The sequence below is a fragment of the Acomys russatus genome, chromosome 18 (genome assembly GCF_903995435.1).
Source record: "Acomys russatus chromosome 18, mAcoRus1.1, whole genome shotgun sequence".
Lineage (NCBI taxonomy): Eukaryota > Metazoa > Chordata > Mammalia > Rodentia > Muridae > Acomys > Acomys russatus.
In genome coordinates, this window is record NC_067154.1 from 60120977 (window position 1) to 60144765 (window position 23789).

The window sequence follows — 23789 nt, forward strand, 5'->3', positions numbered from 1 at the left end:
TTGGTCCTGTCTTCCTTATGATGTCTGCTGGGGGAGTGAGTATTTTGTTTTATTGGGTTTTGTTTTTACTAAAACTTATTTATACCAGGCATACATAATTTTTTTTTACATATCTGTGCTTAAATTAAAAATACATGGTGGTGTATTTCTGGTTTAGCTTGACACTCTGGTACCCAAGAGTTTCAAATTAATGTCAGGCTATTGACAATGGCAGGAAATATTTTATCAGCTCTTGATCTTTTCCGGGTCACATAAAGGTGAAAAAGCGAAACCTGTCACTTCCGTGTGCCAGTCACCCTGACTCAAGTCTCAGTTTCTCCTCTGTGGCTCTCCCTCTCAACTAAAGCCTTCCTAAAATGCTTCCTAAGATGATTGATGGCTAGTGGGAATTACTGAGCGCACACAGTTCTGGTTCTACTGTCTGTGAGGAACGTTGTGAAAGAATCATCATGATTCAGATGTCCACTTGATGAGCTCATGTCTGGAGGAAAGTAGGCCACGGTGGCAGATAATTGTGGTACAGGAAGAAAGATGTGTACTCTATGGGAGGAAGACAAAATACTTCCCTGGGAGATCTGACAAGAGAGCTGTCTTCCACCTGGCCGGAAGTATTTGTGGAGACTAGCTTGCTCCAGTTGTATATTCGGATGAGTTGAGTTAGGGTTTGAAGAAATGGGAGAATTCAGTGAAAAACTGGTTACCAGTTTTTAAAAAATATTATGGATGCTCTTGATATCCTGTTGAGAAACCGTGGTGCTATGAGTTTACTGATGTGATGCAACCCCATTGTCAGGTGTTGAAGAAACTGGATGTTTAAGGTGATTAAATCATATGTCAAAAATTATGTCTCAAGGCAGGAAAATACTTCAGTTTGGAAAGGCCTTGTGAGGGCCTGGGTTATTGCCTAGAAGTCATATGAGAGGGGAAAAGTCAGCGTGGAAAGATGCATCTGTAATCCTAGTGTGCACTTGGGAAGTGCAAACGGGAGGAGGCGTGTGGCCAGCACAGCCTTGTTAGCCGCTTCCAGGCCATGAAAGACCCTTCAGCAGAAGGCAGATCAAATCTGAAGACCAGCACTTTAGGTTGTCTTCTGGACCTACATGCACCACACACACACACACACACACACACACACACACACAAACACCCCACACACCACATGCACCATGCACGCATTCATGCTCACCCACCACACACACTCACACACATGTAATATACCACATGCATCAAACATGTACAAATTACATCTTAAAAGACTTATAATTCACACTTACCACTCTTGCAAATGTCTTCAAACCAATATTAATATGTATGGTTCTTTTAGAAGGGAACCGCCTCTGTTCTAAAAGCAGAAGACCTCTTTTTAGCCCAACAGAAGAAGAAAAACATGACAATTCAGACAGGCACTCCACATAGTTGGGAGGCTGTTCAGTTGCCAGACTAGATGAACAGCAAAGCTGGGCGATAAGCCATAATCGGTCGCACCTGTGGTCGCTGACGTCCTCTTGAGTGTTCATAGTCCTTCCTTTCGCTGAAGAAGGAAAGGCAATCTGAATTTGCCTTTCAATCTTCACCAGTGGACATGCTCCCTGGGAAAAGCAGTGGGTGTCTACAGCTGGCTCCCATGAGCCTCAGCTGTGAGACCAGGGGAGACCACACCACCCAGACACCTCACTGGCTTGACGTCATGTACATAAAACATGTCGTATCGCCTGCACACTCAGAGGTAGGACCTCAACCGGTGAGTCACCAGGGGCACGCAGCTTGTAGCAGCTTCACCTCCGGTTCTTTCATCTAGGAAACTATACTGATAATTTTGACTTCGATGACATTTTTTTTTTTTTTTTTTTTTTGCGCCCTTGTGACATCTTGACATCTTTTTTGGTGTTTTTTTGTTCATTTTAATTTCTTTGTATAAGTAAAGATATATGTTAGTTTGTTTGATGTTACCACTAAAAATACCCAGTGAAAGAGGAAACAAAGTGAAGAAACAGTCCAGAAGGGGAATCTAACTTGTCAGGTCTCCTGTAACTACTTCTGCCGGTCTAGTCTTCTCTAGGCAAACCGATACTATTTCTTCTCATCATGTTTGTAAGTGTCTTATAGTTAGAGAAATATAAGGGAATCTTCCTGACCACCGAGGCTCAGTGCCCATTAGTGACCTCTTAGTGAAAACTCCCATCCAAAGCCCTATTCCTTATGCTTTCCACATCACCACGGGCTCACCAGGACTGCACTGCGTCCTTCACCATGTCACCACAGGCTCACCAGGACTGCACTGGGTCCTTCACCACGTCACCACGAGCTCACCAGGACTGTACTGGGTGCCCCCACACATAACGTTATGGTTAGCACAAAATTCAGTGAAGGAGTCACAAGGATGTTGAGCACTATTCAAGTGCAAAGAGACTGCCAGATTCATTTTCAGAAGTGTCTGGTGCACCCTCTTTCAAGTGTGGGAGCTTCACAGTACGTGGCCTCAGGTTACTGGTCCCCTTTGAGAACTGTGGACTTCCAGGTGACTTAATTTGAATGTGGTGTTATATATGTTTAGAGTTATCAAACTAAAGAATGTGAAAGAAGCCTACAGGCAGAGGAGCTCGGTCTGAACACCTGCTCACCTCCTCCCTGCCTTCCCTGGGTGATTTACGACTCAGCATCAGTGGGAATAGATACTGGTGAAGACGACCGAGGCTCACAGAGCACCTGGCTCGATAGCATGTGGATTTTGAAGTATTGTTTTAAGGTTAGAAGTCCCTACAGCAGGACACACTGCTCACAGATGCAGAAAACAGTAGCTCAAGACATGATGGGTCTGACCCCCTGGAGTTCCTGTCCTTATTACCCAGACCCCAGAAGTGCACACCTTCCATCACGGGCATAATTCCACCAATGGAAAATGCTATGTCAGACTTCATGGGATGAGTTACAGTAAAATGTAATTAAAAAAAAAAGATTTAAAATCTGGGGAAGGGGGTCGGGTCTGAAATGCTTCTAGACAGGCATCTAGGGTGAGGAATATTCAGGCTGTGTACTGAGCGGGAGAGCATTGTTGAGCGAAGGCGAGTGTAATGGAGACAACGGGCAGCCGCTCTCAGCCGCCCCTCCCTGGCCCCAAGCTTCTCTTCAAGACTGTTATTCTCTCTCCTTGACTCAGTTTCCTCTTTTTTTAGAGTTGATGTGATTCCTATGCGATTCCTGTGTCGTAAGGTTATTGCACATTCGACCTGACTCCCTGTGTCTACGCAGCTTAACCCAGGGCTGTACACATCAGGACGCAGCAATGCTGGTTTTGTTTTTTTCTCTCCCTTCCAGAAGTTTCCCAGTACTGCCTCTGGTTTTGATGATGGGCTCAAAGGGCAGCTGTGTCTAATGTCAGAATCACCTGAGTGAGGGATGGTGGCTCCTCAGTCCTACAAGTCGCTCATGAGATTAAAAATAATAGTAACAAGACTTGAGATGTTGATGCCATTTGCCAAGAGGTGTCTTATAAACACTACGGGGTGCTTGTGACCATGAGTGCAGTCTCTGCTACTGCTGTGTCGATAAAGGGACCACACTTTTTTTTTTCTCTTGTGTTGATATATTTGCACATTTGGCTAATCTTTCTGTAAGTACATGCTGAAACAAGTTTGTGGGCGTTGAAAGAAGTTTGCTGAGGTGTTTGGAAGGGAAGGGATACCTATAAGAAGATTCTTTAATAAGATCTGTTTTAGAAAAAGAAAAACATCATAGTTCAGACGGTGGTGTTTGTGCACCATACCACTACAGGAAGTTCCGGTTCAGTTGTGAACTGGCATCACACACACGCTTTACAGAGGGGCCGTTTTGTGACTCCACAGAGGCAAGCTGGACAAAATTATCTTTTGGGCAGAGAATTCATCGGCTGCCAGGGCTTTGACCTTGATTAGTTAACCCATCTGCTAGGACTCTGTAAGCCACGAGCTGTTTTTCCGTCATGGTTGCCATGTTCAGGAATTTGTGTTTAGATTCTTTTTCTTGTAACTGTCAGGAATTAATCTAGGCTATTTTGCAAATAGGAACATCTGGAAAGAAATACATGAATTAACGCTAATGTTTACTTGAGACTAAGGGTTTCAGTTTTCTTAAATAGTTGAATTCAGCCTTTAAGTGGGAAGCCAGCTAATAAAATCATATCGCTAATTTAGGTTGAAAATGTTCTCAGAATAGCTGGGGAAACTGTTTACACAAATTTTAGAAACGTAGACGTTACCTTTCTAAATAAAACTGAGTTGATGGGCTAGGGATTGGCTGACTGTGCAGTGATCACCACCACACAAGCAGGAGGAGTCCAGCCCCCGTATGAAAGCCGAGTCCGAGGATGACCTTGTGGCTCTGTGACCCCAGCACTGGAGAGGCAGAGGCAGGTGCATCCTGGGGCTCACTCACCAGCCCACCTAGCTGAAATGGCAAGCTCCACGTGCACACACGCATACTTGCACCCCTTAGGCACACGCACACAAGCACCTGCACAAACGTGCTGGTTCCAAGAAAGATGGTGTGACTCTTTTGGTACCTCAGTCGGATGTCACTCCTCTTTGTTCAGAATCTTGGTGTGGCTTCTCATGTCATTCAGAAAATACAGCCTCACATCTCTGGCCGCAGTGTCGGCACTCACTCGAGCCCCAGATTTCCTGTGACTGTTGTCTGCTACACCAGCAGGGGTTTTGCTCTCTTCTCAGTGCCCAGCAAGCTTTGCTTCTGGGCTGTTTTTGACCTTTGCTCTCCTCAGGGCTCTTGTGCCTCAAATTCTGGAACAGTTTGTCCTCTCGTGTCCCTTTAGCAACTTCTCTAAAGCATGTCAGTGTGTTAGTGAAATGTTCTGCCAGTTCTACCATGTCTGGGATCCTACTGGCCCTTCCCTGGGCCTTCAGTTTATTGGCGTTTCATCAGTCTACTCCCTTGATCCCGTGAGAACCAAGACTGCGTTAGGACAGCAGTCTTGTAAGCTGAGAGCACTGCAGTGTCCCCAGGCCTAGAATGGAGTCTTATGTATAGTAGATAAAAGTCTGTCGAAAGGTAGCACGTGTTCATTGCAAAGGCACACCAGCTTCTTGGACAGTTGCAACGTCTGAGCGTCTGGAGTGTGCAGCACTTCAGGTATATGCTCTGACTGTAGTCTGTGACCTCGCCCCTGACTGCCACGCAGTACTCTGCGGCCTTGATGCAAACATTACAGTAGCAGTTAAAAACAGGAGGCTGCTACAGGGATCTCAAGACAGGTGTGGCTATGGAAATACAGTAGCCTCTCTGAAAAATGAACAAACCATTTGCTTTTGCAAACTGCATGCATTGTTGTCACATCTGCCTTTTCCTACCCTCTTAAATTCTTTCTAAATTTTAAGATGGAAAAAAAAATCCCTCACTCTTTATCCATAGGATATCAGCCAAAAGCTAGCTGGTGGCAAATATAATTTTGGCTTACAATTTATGGGTAAGAATTTCAGAATGAAAAGTGAGAAATTGTTTAAAACCTTGTCAAAATGTGTAATTGACTTTGCCCCAAAGGTCAGGTGCTTCAATTGCTGCTGGACTCTAGAATTCAGGCTAATTATGGGCAGTAATTGCCTGGATACTCTGTAAACCCAGTTTTGGCCAGAGTTACAATACACTCTTATGCGTTTGTTGGCTTTCTGTAGTATGCAGTCCAGGCATATACTACTGGCCTCAAACCAGTCACCTTCTGGGCTGTCTCATAACTCTGCTGGGCAAATATGGTTAATCAATGTGACACATGGGGATATAGATTCAAACCTTTAAATGTTTCATTTGTGACCATGAAACATATAAATGATTGAGAAAGGACATGACCTCAGGCAAATGTGACTCCAAAATTGATATTATCCACTCTTTCCTCTCAACTCTGCTTGTGGGATATACACTGTTGGTGTGGTTACTTTTTGAATTCCTACTATCTTAACAACATTCGTATTTAGTGAATTTAGTACATTAAGTGAAATATTTTTAACATACAAGCCCCCAGGAATAAACATAAAATGTTTTACATGCTAGAAATTTTAAACAAGAGAGAAATTATGAGGACAAGGTAAGCGATATACAAAGTTTGGTTTTATTTGTTTTGTTGTTTATTTTATTTATTTTTAGTCATATAAATTTTGCCTACATATCCCTGGCTAGCCTGGATCTTGCTCTGTAGACCAGGCTGGCCTTGAATTCATAGAAATCTGCTTGCCTCTGCCTCCTGGATGCCGGATGCGTGCTTGAATTGACGGTGTATGCCAGCATACCTGGCAGGTTGTGTGTGTGTGTGTGTGTGTGTGTGTGTGTGTGTGTGTGTGTGTGTGTGTGATGCCAGTACTATATTATCTATCACTCACTACATTGATGTCACAAAAATGATTTTGGCTCAGGTTGCTGTCATGGGGTTCACTTCACGTCATGCTTTAGGGACCTAAGAGTCACTCCTTTTCCTTCGTGTATAGCAGGGCCCCTGTCTATCAGCTGGCTTCTGCGCTGCACACGCCCTCGATCCTGGAAGTCAGTGCTTCATAAGCCCCTAGTTCCCACCCCACAGGAGCACATCTCAATCCCATAACAACCAGGTAGAGAACGCATGTGTTAACAAAGGGATGGACGGCTGAGGCCCACTGGTGACCTCCTGACTCCACTGTCATGGGTGCCGTTTGCCACCTCACCACTGTATTTAATGCACCCGTTTTGTGGTGCAGCCTTGGTCATGCTGTTCTCCGGACTCTCAGCCCTCCCTCCCATGTTTTTATCTTCTGGTGCCACCTTGTCTGTCCATTGCTCCCCAGTTGTGAGTACATGCAGGCTTGCTGCTTCCTGCTCAGACTCAGGCGTTTGCGCTCAGAACTTGTCCACATTCAGGGGTTCATGTCTCATGACGGCCAGTGAATCCCATATCGGGGTGTCGACCTTTCCCGCCCCTTCCGTGCTCCCACGTTACTCTGTAAGTCCCCATCGGAGTGGCTCATTGTCACTTCCAGTTCAGCAGATTCAAGTCCAGACCCTCGCCGGGCGTGTGGTGGCCTCTGTCCCTGGACTTCTTCCGCCGGTGTTTCCCTGTGTGTCTCCCTCCTTCCCTTACATCAGACTGGGGCTCTGCTTTCCCTAGCACGGCTTCACCTTAATGAAGTAAACCAGAAATCACTCTTTTGTTATGTATTAATTAATTCATATTACATCTCAATTGTTATCCCACTTCAGAATCGAACTGATGGACTGTGACTCTTGGTCTGTTTGTTTGGCCTTCAATTGTTGTTGGTCTTATCGTCGCCCCGTGCTCTGAAGTACTCAGACATGCGAAGCCCAAGTTGATAAGCTTCCTGTATCACGTATAGATACTCGCTACTCTTCCCCACGCGGTGTTTCTTTTTTTTTTTTAAATATATATATATTATTAATTTATTTATATTACATCTCAATTGTTATCCCATCCCTTGTATCCTCCCATTCCTCCCTCTCTCCCATTTTCCCCTTACTCCCCTCCCCTATGACTGTGACTGAGGGGGACCTCCTCCCCCTGTATATGCTCATAGGGTATCAAGTCTCTTCTTGGTAGCTTGCTATACTTCCTCTGAGTGCCACCAGGTCTCCCCATCCAGAGGATGTGGTCAAATATGGGGCACCAGAGTTCCTGTGAAAGTCAGTCCCCACTCTCCACTCAACTGTGGAGAATGTCCTGTCCATCGGCTAGATCTGGGTAGGAGTCTGAAGTTTACTGCACGCATTGTCCTTGGCTGGTGCCATAGTTTTAGCAGAACCCCTGGGCCCAGATCTGCCTGCCATAATGTCCCTCAGTAGAAGAATGGATAAAGAAACTGTGGTACATTTACACTATGGAATACTACTCAGCTATGAAAAACAAGGAATTCCCGAAATGTGTGGACAAATGGATTGAACTAGAAATGATCATAATCAGTGAGTTCGCCCAGAAGCAGAAAGACTCAAATGGTATATACTCACTTATATCTGGACACTAGCCCAAGGGGCATGTCCCATGAAAGTCTTCACTTACCAAGAAAGTAGGGTAGATGTGAGGACATCCTTTTTTGACTCAAGGTGAGAGAAGTATGGGAGTATGAGGAAATAGAAGGATCCAGAGGGTCCTAGAAACCTACAAGAAATTACTCTTTCCGAGTGTCATGTCCAGGTGGGGGGTGGGGGGGGTTGGAGGTTACCATTATAATGCAGATTTTGGAAAAGCATAGTTTAAAGGAAAGCTCTACAGAGAGCTAGTGCATAGTGGCACCTACCTGTAATCTCCACACTTGGAAGCCTGAGGCGGGAAGATCGGGAAGATCTTTGCAGAGGTCGAGCCAGCCTGGGATACATAATGAGTTCAGAGGCAGCCTGTGTTACATAGTCTGCCTCAGAAAACAAACAAACACTGTCATCTAATTCAAGCCTAGTTAGAGCAGCCTGCCTTAGCCACAGGGGCATTCGGGTAACCGAGGGCTAGAAGTTTCATAAAAAGGAAGTACTTCTGAGCTGAATCCATGCGGACCTTTTATTCCTGTCATGCCCTAAGCAACAGCGGCACAAACATGCACCTAGCGATTACGTCCCATGAGGAATTCTGAGTAAGCCAGCGGTGAGTGCACACGGTGAGTATGGCGGGTCAGCAGTTTAAAATGCTGTGGGTGCTTTAGGTGTGGACACTGTGCCATTTGATATGAGGAACTTGGGAATCTAGGGACCTTGATATCTGCTGCGGATCCTGGACTGTGTTTCCTATGCTCCCTGAGGGACGGGGCATTCGTTCCTTCATCCGCTCACTCTTGGTCATTAACCAGTTGGACAACCGGAAGTGGAACTAGAAACACGACCCACACTAGTGCCTCAGCTCTCACAGAGACTGGGCAGTTGATGGACAACGCAGACATCGGCTGCACAGCCCACGATCCCTCTGAAGACGACAGCTGCCACCTAGGAAGGCACAGCTGTTGCTGCCTTATGGTAACCCAGGTACCTGAAAGAACCAGTGGGCTCAGTAAACTTGGCAATCCCTGGGATAGCCTCAGACCACAGCAATCCCTGGGATAGCCTCAGACCACGGCAATCCCTGAGATAGCCTCAGACCACAGCAATCCCTGGGATAGCCTCAGACCACGGCAATCCCTGAGATAGCCTCAGACCACGGCAATCCCTGGGATAGCCTCAGACCACGGCAATCCCTGAGATAGCCTCAGACCACAGTAATCCCTGGGATAGCCTCAGACTGCAGTAATCCCTGGGATAGCCTTAGACTGCAGAATCCTAACAGAATGGACGAGGAGGATGTGTTCGAGCAGCAGACTGCCTTGTTTATCCTCTGAAATAAGTAACCTGGAGCGTGAGCTAGGCACTGGCACCCGCTGAGCCTAGCCCTGTGCTCCATGCCTTCCATCCACACAGCGCTACAAGCACAGTGACCCTGTGAGCTGCCCTTACGCATGAAAGACGTTAGCACTGCACTGGCGAGCGATCCCTCTCTTGATCTCTCGCAGAAAGGTTTCCCCATCCTCACTGGTCACTCCTTCAAAGCCCTGTGCCTGCTGACCCATCCGCCAGAAATCCTGACTCTTGCTATGACCTCGTCTGACACAATGCCCAGAACTGTTGCTGAGTATTTCTTGCATCCCGTCTTCAGCCCTCATTTCTACCCTAACTCTGAGTGTCCACTGCTTACCTGAGTCTCTGCACAGGTAGGAGTGACGAGCGATTCTGTTTGCCTCCTGACAAATTCCTTGTCTCCCATTCTCATTTTTCCTGGTACTGGGGATTGAACTTAGGACCTCGCACATGCTAGGCTAACACTCTACCACTGAGCCACATCCTCAGCCCCATTCGTACTTCTGTTCCCAGCTTTCTCATTCTCAGTAGATGGTATCGTTTATTCAGTTGATTAATTAAGGACCTTAAGCCATGTTTGAACCTTTTCTCACCGTCTGTGGTGGTTTGAACAAGAATGACCCCCATAGGTACATAGATTTGAATACTTAGTCACCAGGGAGTGGCACTGTTAGGAAGTGTGTCCTTGTTGGAGGAAATGTGTCACTGGCTTTGGGATTTCAAGGGCTCCCGCCAGGCTCAGTGGCTCTCTCTTCCTGCTGCCTGCAGATGCAGATGGAGAGCTCTCGGCTCCCTCTGCAGCACCATGTCTGTCCGCGTGCTGCCGTGCTTCCTGCCATGATGATAATGAAGCCCCAGTTAAACGCTTTCCTTTATACGAGTTGCCCTGGTCATGTGACTTCACAGCACTAGAGCACTGACTAAGACAGGCGCCGCCATTTTCACTGCATTGCACGACCTGTTCTCTCTGTCTTCTTTAATGGCGTGTTATAACTGCCAGGGAAGGGCTTGCTTCCACATCACCTACTCATCTAATATAAGAAGCAGATGCTATCGGGTGCCCGTTTCCAGAAGTTTCCTATTTCATTCATGAACTCTGAAGATCCTTAAAGCCCTCTGGGATCTGGACTCGGCTCATTCGTCCCTGAGCATTCTCCAATCACAGAGTGTGTTTGCGGCGCAGGGCCTTGAAAGCAACTCTTCTCTTCCCCTGGGATGGTCTCGTCCAGGCAACCGCAGCCTGGGGTCATTACCTTGAATATCACAGACCTGCCACAGAAGCCCGTTCAGATCCCTGTGCTTCAGTGGTGTTTTCTATTTGTCTGTTACCTGTTTTCCCCCACAGGGATGTAAAGCCGGGAGGCAGCTCTTGGATGCCCATGATTATGGGTTTACATCCCAGGAGACGTCTCTGGGTCATGCTCAGTAATGCAGCTGTTCCAACAGGCAAGATACATGGCGACCTGCCACAAGTGTCATTTAAAGGCTATTAAGATGCATGGAGTGGGCTGGGTGTGTGGCTCAGTGGTAGAGTGCTTCCATGCCGCACGTGATGCTCGAGGTTTGGTACACACACACACACACACAAACACACACACACACATATACACACATACACACCACACACGGTGGGGCGGGGGGTACAGGGCGTGAGTGGCTTTTTTGATCACCATGAAGCATTTCTACAGTTCTCCAAACTCCTACAGACCAAAGCTAGTGTTTGATCAAGTTTTTTCACCACTCGTTCGTTCTCAAACTAGAACACTGAATTATGTTGTTTTATTCTCTGAAGTTAAATTCATTCGATTCAGAAGTTTTGGGGTTTTTGGGAGGTGTTAATTCTAGGGTCTTTTTTTTTTTTTTTTTCCTTCTTGTTTTCCCAGTTAGAGTCATTATCTTTAGCTGCCGTTGCTTTTTCACTTTAGTGCCCTGCCTGGGCACCAGCACTACCAAAAGCAGCCAATGCTTTGTCCACTTCCAACTCTTATTAAAGAGCACTGCACCACAAACCCAAAGGCAAGGGTCTGCCCCATGCACAGCCTGCAGTGAACTGTCTGTCTGTGCCTTAGCTCTCTCCCTCAAAAACGTCAAAAAAACAAAAAAAAAAAAAAAACAAAAAACAAAACAATAACAAAACCGCTGGTAAACTGCGCACTACCGGAGAGGGCTTTGGAAGTTCCTTGAGCAGTTTGCTGTTTGTAAACACAGACAGTTTGGCCCATCAGACCAGTAAATTTGCATTTTAGAATGGAGGATCCCCTTGTACCCCTACCTTCACTACAGAGACCCTGAAACATGGAGTGTGTTTGTCCCTGCGTACTGGAACAAATACTCAGAACGCTGAGGGCAGGTGTCAGACAATGGCAAGTTTACTCCATGCCAAGGGGCACAATCCTGGAGTGCGTGGAGGCCAAGCTTGCTTGGCAGGGGCTACACCAGCAAGGAACTTCACCTACTTTGCCATTTTCCCATGAACTGACCCTATTACTGCTAAACAGCATATCCTTCCCTCTTGGTGTGATTCCGTTTCTTACGGCTCTGAGGTCCTGGCGCAGTCTGCGTTGCTCTTTCTCAGCAGCGCCCTGAGCTGGAACAGCACAGCACGCTGAGGACAGGCCCCTCCCCAGTGCTGACCTTAGGATCCGGAAGCGGGAATGAGTGGGTGTCGCCTGTTTCTTTGTAGATAAGCCACCATGCCGGCCAACTAGAATTTTAGGGGCGTGACCGACTGACAGAACCATTTTCTGTGCACCACACCGAGGGTTGAGCCTTCCAGCAGATGAGGTATCTCCAGAGGATGAGGGACGAGAATGTCCTTCCAAGGCCTTAAGCCTAGTTAAAGCCGAAGAGCAACTTCCGACTCGCTTTTCATTTCATTTCAACTACTGTCATCTTCACAGAATACTTCTTTTAAAACCAGACTAGCGCACGTAGTGTTTGACTTGAAGAGTTCTTGGCTGCTGAAGACGTGTGGATAATCCAGTGCTGGGGAGACGGCTGAGTGGGTGAAGTGAGTGGGCGAAGTGCTTCCGGGGCACGAACGGGGACCCGAGTTCAAATCCCAGCAACCGTGTAAAAGTCAGGTGTGAAGAGAAGCATGTGGAATCCCAACATGGGGGCGGTAGAAACAAGAATATTTAGTGTGTTAATTTATTTTGAGACAGGAGCTCACTAGACTGACTGGCTGCTAAGTCCTGTCTCAGTTAATTAATTAATTAATTAATTAAGCCAGATAATGATTGAGATGTGACACTTTGAGGTAACCTCAGGCCTTCATGTATACCACATATGCCCACACACATGCACGCATGCCCCGCCAAGCCACGCCCAGAAGATGCATTTATTATCATCTTAAAAATAGGAAGCGCTCACTTGGGTACCGCAAAATATGTAAGTTGTTATTAAATATCCATCCAGCTCAGGCCCAAATCTCATATGAAGGAGTATTTTGAGTGCTCCCAGCCCTTAGGAAAAATCATTAATGACACCAAAGAGATTATTTCCACACCTGCCGTGAAACTCGGCTCTGACCCAGATGCTTAGAATCTAAAATTAATCATCTGTAGGCTTTGCTGGAGACGGCTAACTCATGGAGCCCTGTTTCCATCCCCACTGGGCACCGGCTGTTCACAGAGGCTGCAACATCTGGGAAATGCTGGGTTACAGCATTCTTCAGGAAGAAGTCCACTCAAACCAGTGCGTTCCAGATGCGCCGTGAGGCGGAGAACAAAGAAACTACGCTTCGTGGAGAACTTTAGACACCCGTGTTCATTAAGAGGCCTGCAAAACGACCCTTCAGCCCCTACTAGGTGCCGAGCACTGTATTCGGTTCCTGAACAAGGGCTGGGGGACCTTGTTCTCATGAAGTTTGTAGGGTTTTGGGGGACACAGGGACAGCTGCAACACAAGAGCAGACCAGGTTGAAATAGACACCGGGCCTGAAGAGCTGCTGAGCAGACACACCTGAGCCTCGCATGTGACCTTGGTTTTGTTTAATTTGCAAACATAAGCAAACCTTAGCACTTAGATATTCATTCTAAGTGCCTCCACTAAAGCAAAAGGGAGTCCAGGCTCACCCTATCCGAAGCAGCCAGCAATTGAATTGCTCTTTGTTCAAATAAAAGCTTTAAGCTTCCATTGTTCCTCAGCTTACTCTTTAACAAAGGAAAATGATCATAACTTATCAAAGGCACTATTCATTCATGAAATAATGAGCGAATACAGCGTGTCCACAGTGTGAGTGCCCTTGAGCCAGGTGTTGGAGGTTAGTTTGTTGACCTTGTAGGGTGCCGTCATTCTATTGGGGGGCTACATGCAAGTAAACCAGATGTAGGTTTCCTCCCCTTTCAAGAATATGTTTTGTGTTTCCCACCTTCTGTGTTGGAAAAGAAGCAAAGAGCACTACTGGATACAATATCCTTAGAGAGCTTTGTGCAGAAGCCATGGCTAGGGTGCCACCTCCAAGGTGTTGCTTTGGGGGCTGAGTCCTTGAGGAGAAGGAAGAGGAGGAGGAGGAGGCCCTGCGAAGAGGGACTTTCCGGGTACAGAGAAAAGGAAATGGCCAGCCACGCATGGCAGTATTTGCCAGTGCCTGGGAGCAAGGTGCCTGGATAGTGGGTAGGAGAAAAATCGTGCAGGAGCTAACACTTCCTGTTTGACACAGGATTGCAGTGCGGGGTGGTAGGCCCTGACTTGCCTTGTGGAAGGCTGCCAGGGGAAGCCACAGAAGGCATCTGGGACAAAAAGCTAAGATGGGCAGTGGGCCTGCCTGGGGGGTTGGGGGCAGATACAAGCAGGTGTGTGGGCACTTACAGTGTGTTTGGCGTGCACACAAGAGTTCATTTTATGCCCTCTGAGGTTGTCTTGCAAATTTCCCATCACTCCTTTCTTCTGCCTCTAACATTAACTTTTCCTAGCCTGATACCGTCTTACCCTGTGCTTGGTGTTTCCATGTTCTCAGAGTGTTTTTAAGGTTCTGCCTCACATCAATCTGAGCATGACCTTTGGTTTAGTTTATTCATTGACATGAGTAAAGACATGACAAGAGTATACAAAAAAAAAAAAATTCATGCTTTCCTGATGTATCTCGTTCCATTGGTTATATTTCTAATTTCATTATATTGACTTTTAACTCATGTGAGCATCCTTTCTTGAATTTGACATTTAAAATTGGGATCGATCCTGAATCAACACAGAGTCATTAATCTTGAACTCACAGTCACTGTGATGCTAGGCTACATAACAATCTGAGACGCCCGGGATGCTTATTTGAATCAGGGACCTTCAGGGTGAGTCATGGCCATATTGTATCAGCTGAGAGATTCGCACCCAAAGAGACAGAGCTCATTGACCTCAATCGCTTATGTAGGTTTAACATAGAAAGCACGCTATGTTTAACATAGAAAGCACGCTAACTGTGAGTGGTTATGTGTCATACTATTGGACATGCATGGTGCGTCAGTAGCAGGTCTCCAAGGAAACAGATACATCAACTACCACAGTCAGCAAAGAATGACCAGGAAGAAAGCTTTAGGGGCCAGGTGGGTTTTAGCTGAGGGATAAGAACGCTCTTCGTGTTGACCCCGTGACCCCATGTCAGTAGCCTCCCAATGCCTTTGCTGTCGGGGAGGGGGGGACTTCTGGGGTTGCTCATTGGTCGGGTCCAGGAATGGACTCTATGACTCTGTTTACATGTAGTTTCCCCAAGGGATTTCAATGCATGGCCAGAGTTAGCAAGCACACGCTCCCATCACAGACCCTGGAGCTGCTTTTACGGTGTGCAAATCCATTGTGCGTATCTTGCTGGCTGTTTCCATTTGTCTTACAAGGTTCAAAGAAGACACATAACAGTGATAACTAAACACAGCATTTTCTGAGTAAGTCCAAACACCAAACCGTTTAACATCTTCCTCCTATGTCAGTTTCAGTTACTGCCTGTAACTCACCGACCTGTAAGACTCCGGGCAGCAGCATGCAATCCCAGAGCTATGACTGGTTCAAAATAACAATGGTATCATTCATCAGGAGGGGGAACAGTCACTGTGAGAAAACATGTGGTATTGGAGAGCAAAGAGTTGGCAAGTAGAGGAATAAGGAGGCTTGGTCTCTATGAAGAGTGGGGCCAAAGGAGAAGATCTGCAGAAAGATGGTCTTTGCTCAGTATGGGAGCGTATGAGCAGCAGGCCTCAGGGCCTGAACGTTCTGGTCTTGGGAACCACTCAAGTAGATGCCTGGGATTGATTTTTTTGGATTAAGTGTCTTTTTAAAATTTGTTCTACACCAGGGCCACTAAGAGACAGTCCCATGCAGAGCTAATTGCTAAAGCGACTGATCCTAGCTTGGCAATACATATTTCCTCTGGTGTCCGTGTTGAAATATTTGGTTGCCCAGCAACAAAGTAAATATCTGCCATGCATCAGAAAATGGTTGGTTTGTGTGGGTGTTGACTGTGCGGTTCCTGACACCACATTGGCTCATCTCAGTCCTCACAAAGATTCCCACACTAGAGGTTGCTATATGTCGGAATGGCGTCGAGCTGTAACTGGTACCGCCTAATGTTTGTCAGCTTGGCCGCCATGCACCCGCTGGGAATGTGTCCGATCCAGGCAGGCAGTGGTGAGACGGCAGCGAGAGCATCTTCCAAGCTGTTAAAGATGGTCCCACCTGGGCAAGTTCTTGGATTGGTGGCACAAGTTGAATCATGAACTTCAACTTTGGAGTCCTGTGAATACTTAACGTATGACTCACACCAGCATTTAAGGTATAGAACAGAGTGTAGACGCATAATGCACTTTAACTTGTAACTTTCCATTCATGGTCTCCTAGGAAACCAACAAAACATATCTGGATCATTTAAGAGTTTGATCTCATTTATAAGCAGCTGCTTTATGTTATAAGAAGCAAAGGACTATGATCTGCCGTACTTCCACAGTAAGCATCTGCCAAGATGTCTCCTTAGCTTTCCTTTGCAATAATGACTCAGTACATAAAATAAACCCCAGAACCTGTCTGTCTGTCCACACTAAATAAAAGAGACAGTCATTTCCACTCCTTTGTGTGATCTCGCAAATCCAAAGAATAGTTTTAGAAAGTGATTGAGTTTTGAGTAGTTTCTCTCTCTCCTTCCCTCCCTCCCTCCCCACCCCCACCCCAAAGATTTAGTGATGCTCTAGGTAACTTTTTATTAGCCAGTCCATAACATTGGTGCAACAATAGAATTAATCACATTTTTAATGAAAATGATGGCACATTAATTGGTAATTTGGGGATGAGAATTCTTCCTAATTACTTATTAACCTTTAAATCGGATATACACAAGGGAGCAGAACAAGACTGGTGTCTGCATATCAGGAAGTTTTTTCAAGGTGCTTTTTATAAAAAGAATCTAATGAAAGTGTCCCGCCTCCCACCCAGAGGAGCCCTTTTTACATTAGGAGCTCAGTGGCATGATGCTTAACATATTAACTTGCTAAAGAAGGTTGCATGTATCTATTCTTGGCCCACTGGTGATTCATCATTAATAGAATTATGGTTGAATAAGACAGAAGAAGTAATGCTATCAAAAGGGTTTTCTTTCTTTCTTTCTCTCTTTCTTTCTTTTAATTTTAAACCTGCAGATTGGTTGCAAAGGATTCTGGTAAGAAGTCAGATGCTATTTTTAGTTGAGATGGTCTTTTTGGGAATCTTCATCCACATACGGGAAAATGAAGAGGGTTACATCTAAAAACAAGCTCTAGAACTTTGGTCTGACACAATGTATGAAGACACAGAGCCGCAAAGGTTAGCTTGGTAAGATGTGGCGTGAACTAAGCTCACTGCCCATTTGAACAGTCGGTGCCTTTAACTGGTTGGACATACAGTGGACGAAGAGCCCAGTAAGTGGGTTTCAGGGGACCAGGGTCCGATTTCATTCTTTCTCATGGGAAAGGGACCCCCACCCTGGGGCTGGTCCCCTCGCTCCTGTTCACTGAGGGAGGATGAATCGTCTGAACGTCAGAGTCGCTCTTCTGTCTCGTCTACAAATTTGTTTTCTGTCTGTGCCTTACCTGGGGGCCTTCGCCCTGAGGACTTCCCTACTTCTCCCTGTGTTTTCACTATCTAGTGGGGGAACGTACTGAGGGCCTGCTGGGTGCCCAGCTCTGTCTGAGGGTACCACAAGTGACAGACTATTCTCAAAGGAGATGGAGATGAGTATCAATCAGGTAACTGTCAGTCAGGGCGGAGGCCACCAAGAGGGCCATCAGGGAGATGGAAAGTGTATGCTGGTGAGGCCCGTGAGTGAGGGGTGGAACTCTGAGAAGTCTGGGGAAACGGCTCACGGACTGGGGGGATGGGGTAGAAATGAACTCAAGGGCAGTGTAGAAGTCTTAGGAGGTTGCTTGTCCTCGGCCACCCCACTTTTGGTCTCCTGCATCTGCCATCGGTGTTCCATTGCTGTTCCATCATCACTCTGTCACTGGTGAGGAACACCCATGGACCACTATGCTTCAGTACAGAATGATGTGCTGCTTAATGGACACGCTGTGGTTTATAGAGGAGACAGAGCATCCATTCCCCTGCTGTGGTCTGCATCCCATTTCCAGGAAACTGTGGCTCTGTATGTTTCCACCCCCCCCCCCCCGAAAAAAAAATGTAGTGCTAAAAACCACGCAGAGAAGATGATTAACTGGCCAGAGTCACAGAAATAAATAAATAAATAAATAAATAAATAAATAAATAAATAAATAGTCAAAGAAGTAAGCAAATACACAGGTGAATAAATAAAATCATTCAAGGGAGGGAGTGATACTTACAGATGTCGTTTCCAGAGAAGGTACTAGATGTAGTGGCCTCGGTGGAGCCTTTTTGTAATTTTTCAAACAATTTCGGAAGGTGGTAAAATAAACTAAAATAATAACAACAACAACAACAAAAACCCAAAACTCAGTTCTATGGATAGTAGTTGCAAATGGGGGGGCTGTGTTGTTTTGAATAAGAATGGCCCCCATAGGTTCATGTGTTTGAATGCTTAGTCATCAGAGAGTGACTTTGTTGGAGGAAGTCTGTCAATAGGAGGTGAGCTTTGGGGCTTCAAATTCTCAAGCCAGGCCCAGTGTCTCTCACTTCCTGCCGCCTGCAGATGTAGGACTCTCAGCTACCTCTCCAGCAGCAAAGTCTGCTTACCTGATGCTATACTCCCTGCCGTTGTGACAATGGACTAACCCTCTGAACCAGAAGCCAGCCCCAGTTAAATGGTTTCCCTCTGTAAGAGCTGCCGCCGCCGCCATGATGTCTCTTCAGAACAACAGAACACTGACTAAGACAGGAATTTAACTCAATAATTATTTCTTGAGTTGATTAATGAATCTGTATCTTGGAATGTATCCCCTACCCCATCCTCCTCCCTGGAAACAGATGTTTCTCAAGGGCAGGCACGGGGAATGAAGGCTGCCTCAAGATCTGTACCTAATGGTACTGCCTTACCTAAAGGATGGCAAAATGGAGGCTTGACAGGACTCAGCACTTGGTGCAGAATTGCACAAGAGCCAGGATGACGCTGACTTGATGAGCAGTTAACCCATGCTCCAAACACCATCTGCTAAACACCAGCTTGGCTGTCTCCTTCTTCTTTATGCAGCTGCTCTCTAAGTTCCACGGGCCACTCTCAAATCCAGACATACTGTCTTCTCTCTCTACTCACCAACAGGATTCCGTTTTTAGGACCCTGGGGGGGGGGGGGGCGTTACAGTGAGGAGGGGTGAGTATGTGTTTCTCCTGCCTGTGCTGAAAGCAGCTGGACAGACTGATTGGCCTTCAACAATGGAGCTTATTCTCCACAGTGCAAAGTTGAACCTATTGGCAGAGGAAAGCTGGTCCCCATTACTGCCCAATGTCATTCTGGGAAACTAGTGTGTCAATGCCCTGTAACCCTGTAGTGTCGTATGGGCACAGTGAAACGAAGAACTCAGAGTGTGCCTGCATGGTTTGGGGGAGGGCATTGGGGGAGGAAGGGGATTGCAGCTCTCATCCTGAGAAGTGCTAGTGAGGGAGGGGTTCAAAACCATGTGCTGTTCCAAATGGTTCAAGTGGTGTGGGCAGAGGTAGCTGGTGCCCCTCACAGTGCTACACTTCAACTACTTTTTTAAATAATTGATTTATTATCTAGTAACTTTGTTTCTCTGTTTTCCTATGAGCTGAATAAAATGTGAAGACCATGGATAAACGGTGTTAAAGGGAATTGTCCAGTTTCATATGTGCATTGATTTGTTTCTACCTTCATGGAAATAGAAATTGGCTTTCACTAGCAGAACATTTTACAAACACATTGTATCATCCAACGCTCTTTCTCTTCAGCTCACCGGTCCATCCCACTTCTAGGGACTTTTTCTAGAGGAATACTATTGTACATGTGCACAAAGTATGTCTGTGCCAATGGTGTTGATTGATAATAGTGAGAAATCGATAGTTACAAAGCTGGCAAATGAAGGCAGCCACAAAGGGAATATTTAGACCAAACATGGCTCATCAGTATGATGAACTCTATAAGATAATTCAAATTTTTATGATTCTACATATCTATTTGTGTATTTATCTGTCATTTACAGCATGCATATACTTGTATGGCCAGAAAAAAAAAATTGCCAAAACATATTATTTAGAAAGAATGAAGCTGGCTGCAATGTTTTGTCCACTATTAATCTGTTTATATCTAAAATACAGAAATTGTGTGGCTACAGTTACATATGTTACTTATAATGTCTATATCTCCTTATGTCAGTAGTAGAGGACCCAACAGATATGTAGCTTTTAATCATATGACTTACATGAATAAGTGAGAAGTGTGTCCTCTCTCATCAGAGGGTGTATGATAGCCGCTACACAATTAAAGGCCCAGGTTCCTTTCGTATCATTGCTCTGAAATTCTTCAGACCGTAGGACACTCCCTTCTACCTAGAGTTTGGAGATTCTAGCAAAATGACCACTTATACAACCACAACTGCATTGTAAAAAGAACAGAGAAAATGATTCACCCTTCTCCCAAAGCTACACGCATAAAACAGAAGGGCACATGAGATTTTAGTCTAAGGTGATAACAAGGCGTGGTATATAATAGGAGGACTTGGGCCACTTCCTGCGATTCGGGGAGACTATGACTGGGCCCACACCTTTCCCTGCCTATGGTCCTGTCTGAGTCAGCATGCTGCGGCTCTGTGCAGCGCATTTGACCTTACCACTGACTCTCTTAACACTGCCTTTCCTTTCCACTTGTATTCCCAATATTTTTATCCGATGCCCACATGTTAACCACCGTTGGAATGCACAAAAGCACCTGATTACAACCACTAGGAAGTCGGCTTGCTGCTGCTACTAACCTCTGATGCTCACTGGGAGTTCCCTGCTCGTTTCTTGGCCCCACAAACACACTGGTCACTCATAATAATGATAGATAGAGCGAGAGGCTGGAATTGGCATTGGCACTGGCTTCCCCTTCAGAGACACCCACCTACGAGACGGTAGAAGACAGCTGTGTCAGAATGAATGAATGTAACAATGGCAGGTGGTGTGTTCAAGCCAACACTCAACCTGTTAAGCTAAGTGGGACTTGAGAGTGGAGCTGAGGGTGAGCACCAGAAAGTGACGCTTGCTGGAGGTGAGGAGCACCAGAGGGTGACGCTTGCTGGAGGTAACGACGAGCACCAGAAGGTGATGCTTGCTGGAGGTGATGACAAGCACCAGAAGGTGATGCTTGCTTAAGGAGATGAGACTGGAACTGCTTGACCATAAAGACATCAATACGTATCAGGAATATGTAACTCAGCACATCGCTAGAACTGATAGCCTAATTTTCCTTATCTGTAAAATGTGGCTAGAGAGATGGAACCATAGTTACAAGCCCTGAGTTTTCCTCCAGAGGGACCCAGGTTCAAGTCCCAGCACTCACATGTCAGTCAGCTCACACCCATCTGCAACGCCAGTACCAAGGTGACCTAGCACCCTCTTCTGGCCTCTGTGGGTGCTGCATGCACATGGTGCACACACACGGCATGCAGGCAAAACAGCTGTATGAATAAAGTAAAAATGAATAAGACTCCAAAGTTTAATTAGACAAAATGGCTGACATTAGCGATTCAGGATTACATAAGTATGTATAAAGAAGGATTTGGACCCAAATCAAAGATATAAATAGTTCTAGCACTGTATGGGTTCCAGTTACCTCACTGCACCTTCGAGTGGTTCAGACTGGACAACCCTCAGTGATGCCATGGCGTGTGGGGTGGACAGGAGACAAGAAGCCCGTGGCGGGGTGTCACTGAGGCCTCTTAGGAGAAGGTCACCCTGGTGTCTGAGGTGCTGTGGCACAGGAGGATTGAGTTACCCACAGGAAATGCTGTATCAGGCTCCACCTGGCTCTGTGCTCTCCCTCAGCCCCAGGGAAAAGAAACCCTATAAGGCAGTGCGGCTCCCTGGCCCAATTTCGCAAATCAGTTCTGATGAAGGTTTTAGCAGGCAGAAAGAGAGCAGCCTGCATTCGCTCTGAAGTAGCAAAGGCTGCCAAAGAGTCCCGGAGCCTTCCTGCCGCGAGAACACCGGTTCCTCCCTGTTACTTGCGGTCACTCCCTGGAAACAAGAGCAGGCTGGCTCTTCCTGTTTCCAGAACTCCTGGCCCCCAAGCAGTAAACTCTGCACCTCTCAGATTTCCTCGGCTCAGGCTCTTCCTGAGGTCACTGTTTCCCCTGTGCTCACACTCTTTAATGTCCTCACGATATCCTAGTGCTGCTCTTGCGTGACCTCGAACTCAGAGGTTACGGCTCCTTCCTGGCACATCTGGCTTCTGCCCTGCCTCTCCCCTACAAAGCCGCCCTCCTCCTGCAGAAACCGAGAACCAGAGTTCTCCTGTTATGTGTCCTATTCTTTGTGTTCTGACCCAAGCCATAAGCAAGTCTCAGCTTTATAAAGAGTGTTCCTCTACTTTCTTTTTCTTTTTTTTTCTTTTTTGGTTTTTCAAGACAGGGTTTCTCTGTGTAGCCCTGGCTATCCTGGATTCATTTTGTAGACCAGGCTGGCCTCAAACTTACAAAGATCCGCCTGCCTCTGCCTCCTGAGTTCTGGAATTACAGATGTGTGCCACCACCACCTGGCTGTAGTTTCTTGTCAAAGCTTTCAGTAATATGGAGAAGCTGGCTGGCAGAAGTGTTTCCACCGAAGGAGTTGCTACTCCTCAGAGGCCTTTGAGCAGAAGGGCAGGATACGAGAAGCTCTCGCCGAGCATAATGCCTGGCGTTCCTCACAGGCTGGCTCCGGGTGTAAAGACTGCTCACTGCTCCTTGGGGTGTTAGCATATGGCCTGCACCATGCCAGGCTCCCGAAAAGCATCAATTCTCAAAATCTTTATATGCAACGCTGAGGTCATACCCATTTGTAGGCATCAGAAGCCTAGAGAGGTTTAGTGTTTGACCCACAGAACGCCATCCCCAAATATGATGTAGGTAAGTACCTAGCTGTCCCCTTCAGCGGTTAGAAAACACGGGCACATCCTGGGGCATTCATGGGATTTGAATGGTGGCTTCGAGGACAGAACTGAGAGGAGAGATGAGGGTACCTCAGGGAAGGGCCACTGGCTGAGCCTTAGAGGACAGTGAAAAATGGCAGAGAAGACATTAACCAAAGGCCAGACCAGGTTCCCTCAGTGACTCAGTGACTCCGTGAAAAAATTCTCCCATTGTCGCTTCTGCAGTTCAGCAGACAGGCTCAGAGACAAGAAGTAACCATAGTTCCCAGGTGGCTAGGAAGGGATTTGAACCAGGTCCCTTAGCCCACCAAATCTAGAGTACTTGGTGACCTCACTGCAGTGTTTCGACTGTGGCTCCAAGTTTGGGTACCGAACAAGGAAATTGTACTGGGTGGCGATCATAGAGTGTTGACAGGGGTGGGTCGGAAGGAGTCTGTTCAAGTAGAAACTTCCTAAGTGTCTGCGGACAAGAGGTAGCAGGTTTGGGTGGCAAACATCATAAGACAGATACCCAGGGAAATGCCAACCAAATAGAGGGCACCATAAGCTGAGCAGACCAAGGTGTGCCCGTACATAGAGTCCAGGAGAAACCACAAATGCCAGGTAAAAAAAACAAAACAAGACAAAAACAAACAAACAACAACAAAAACAATGGAGGGCGGACAGTTGACATCACGGGGAAAACTTAGAGAGAGCCAAGGTCAAAGACACTCAAGGTAGGAGACACATAAGCAAGGCTCCAAGCTCAAGTGTGTCCCAGCCGGCCAGCTTTTAGCTCACTCTAGCCAGCCTAGGATGCTACCATGATGTTTTTGATTAGGTCAAATTTATTAGGATTATATTATGTTCCGGTAAATGCGGAGCCGTGAAGGACGATGAAGTATTTCCTCTCCCAGGCCCCACTGCTGTGGTTACAGACGCTCTGTTTCACGGTGGTTCCTTCTGACTGCATATTGTTTCCTAA

At 46.5% G+C, this 23789-nt stretch overlaps 1 protein-coding gene across 10 annotated transcripts in view; it reads left to right on the top strand.

The window, feature by feature from the left end:
- The window catches only part of Mbnl2 (muscleblind like splicing regulator 2), a 154672-nt gene that overhangs the window by 48930 nt on the left and 81953 nt on the right, over positions 1-23789 (top strand). The window lies entirely within an intron of this gene.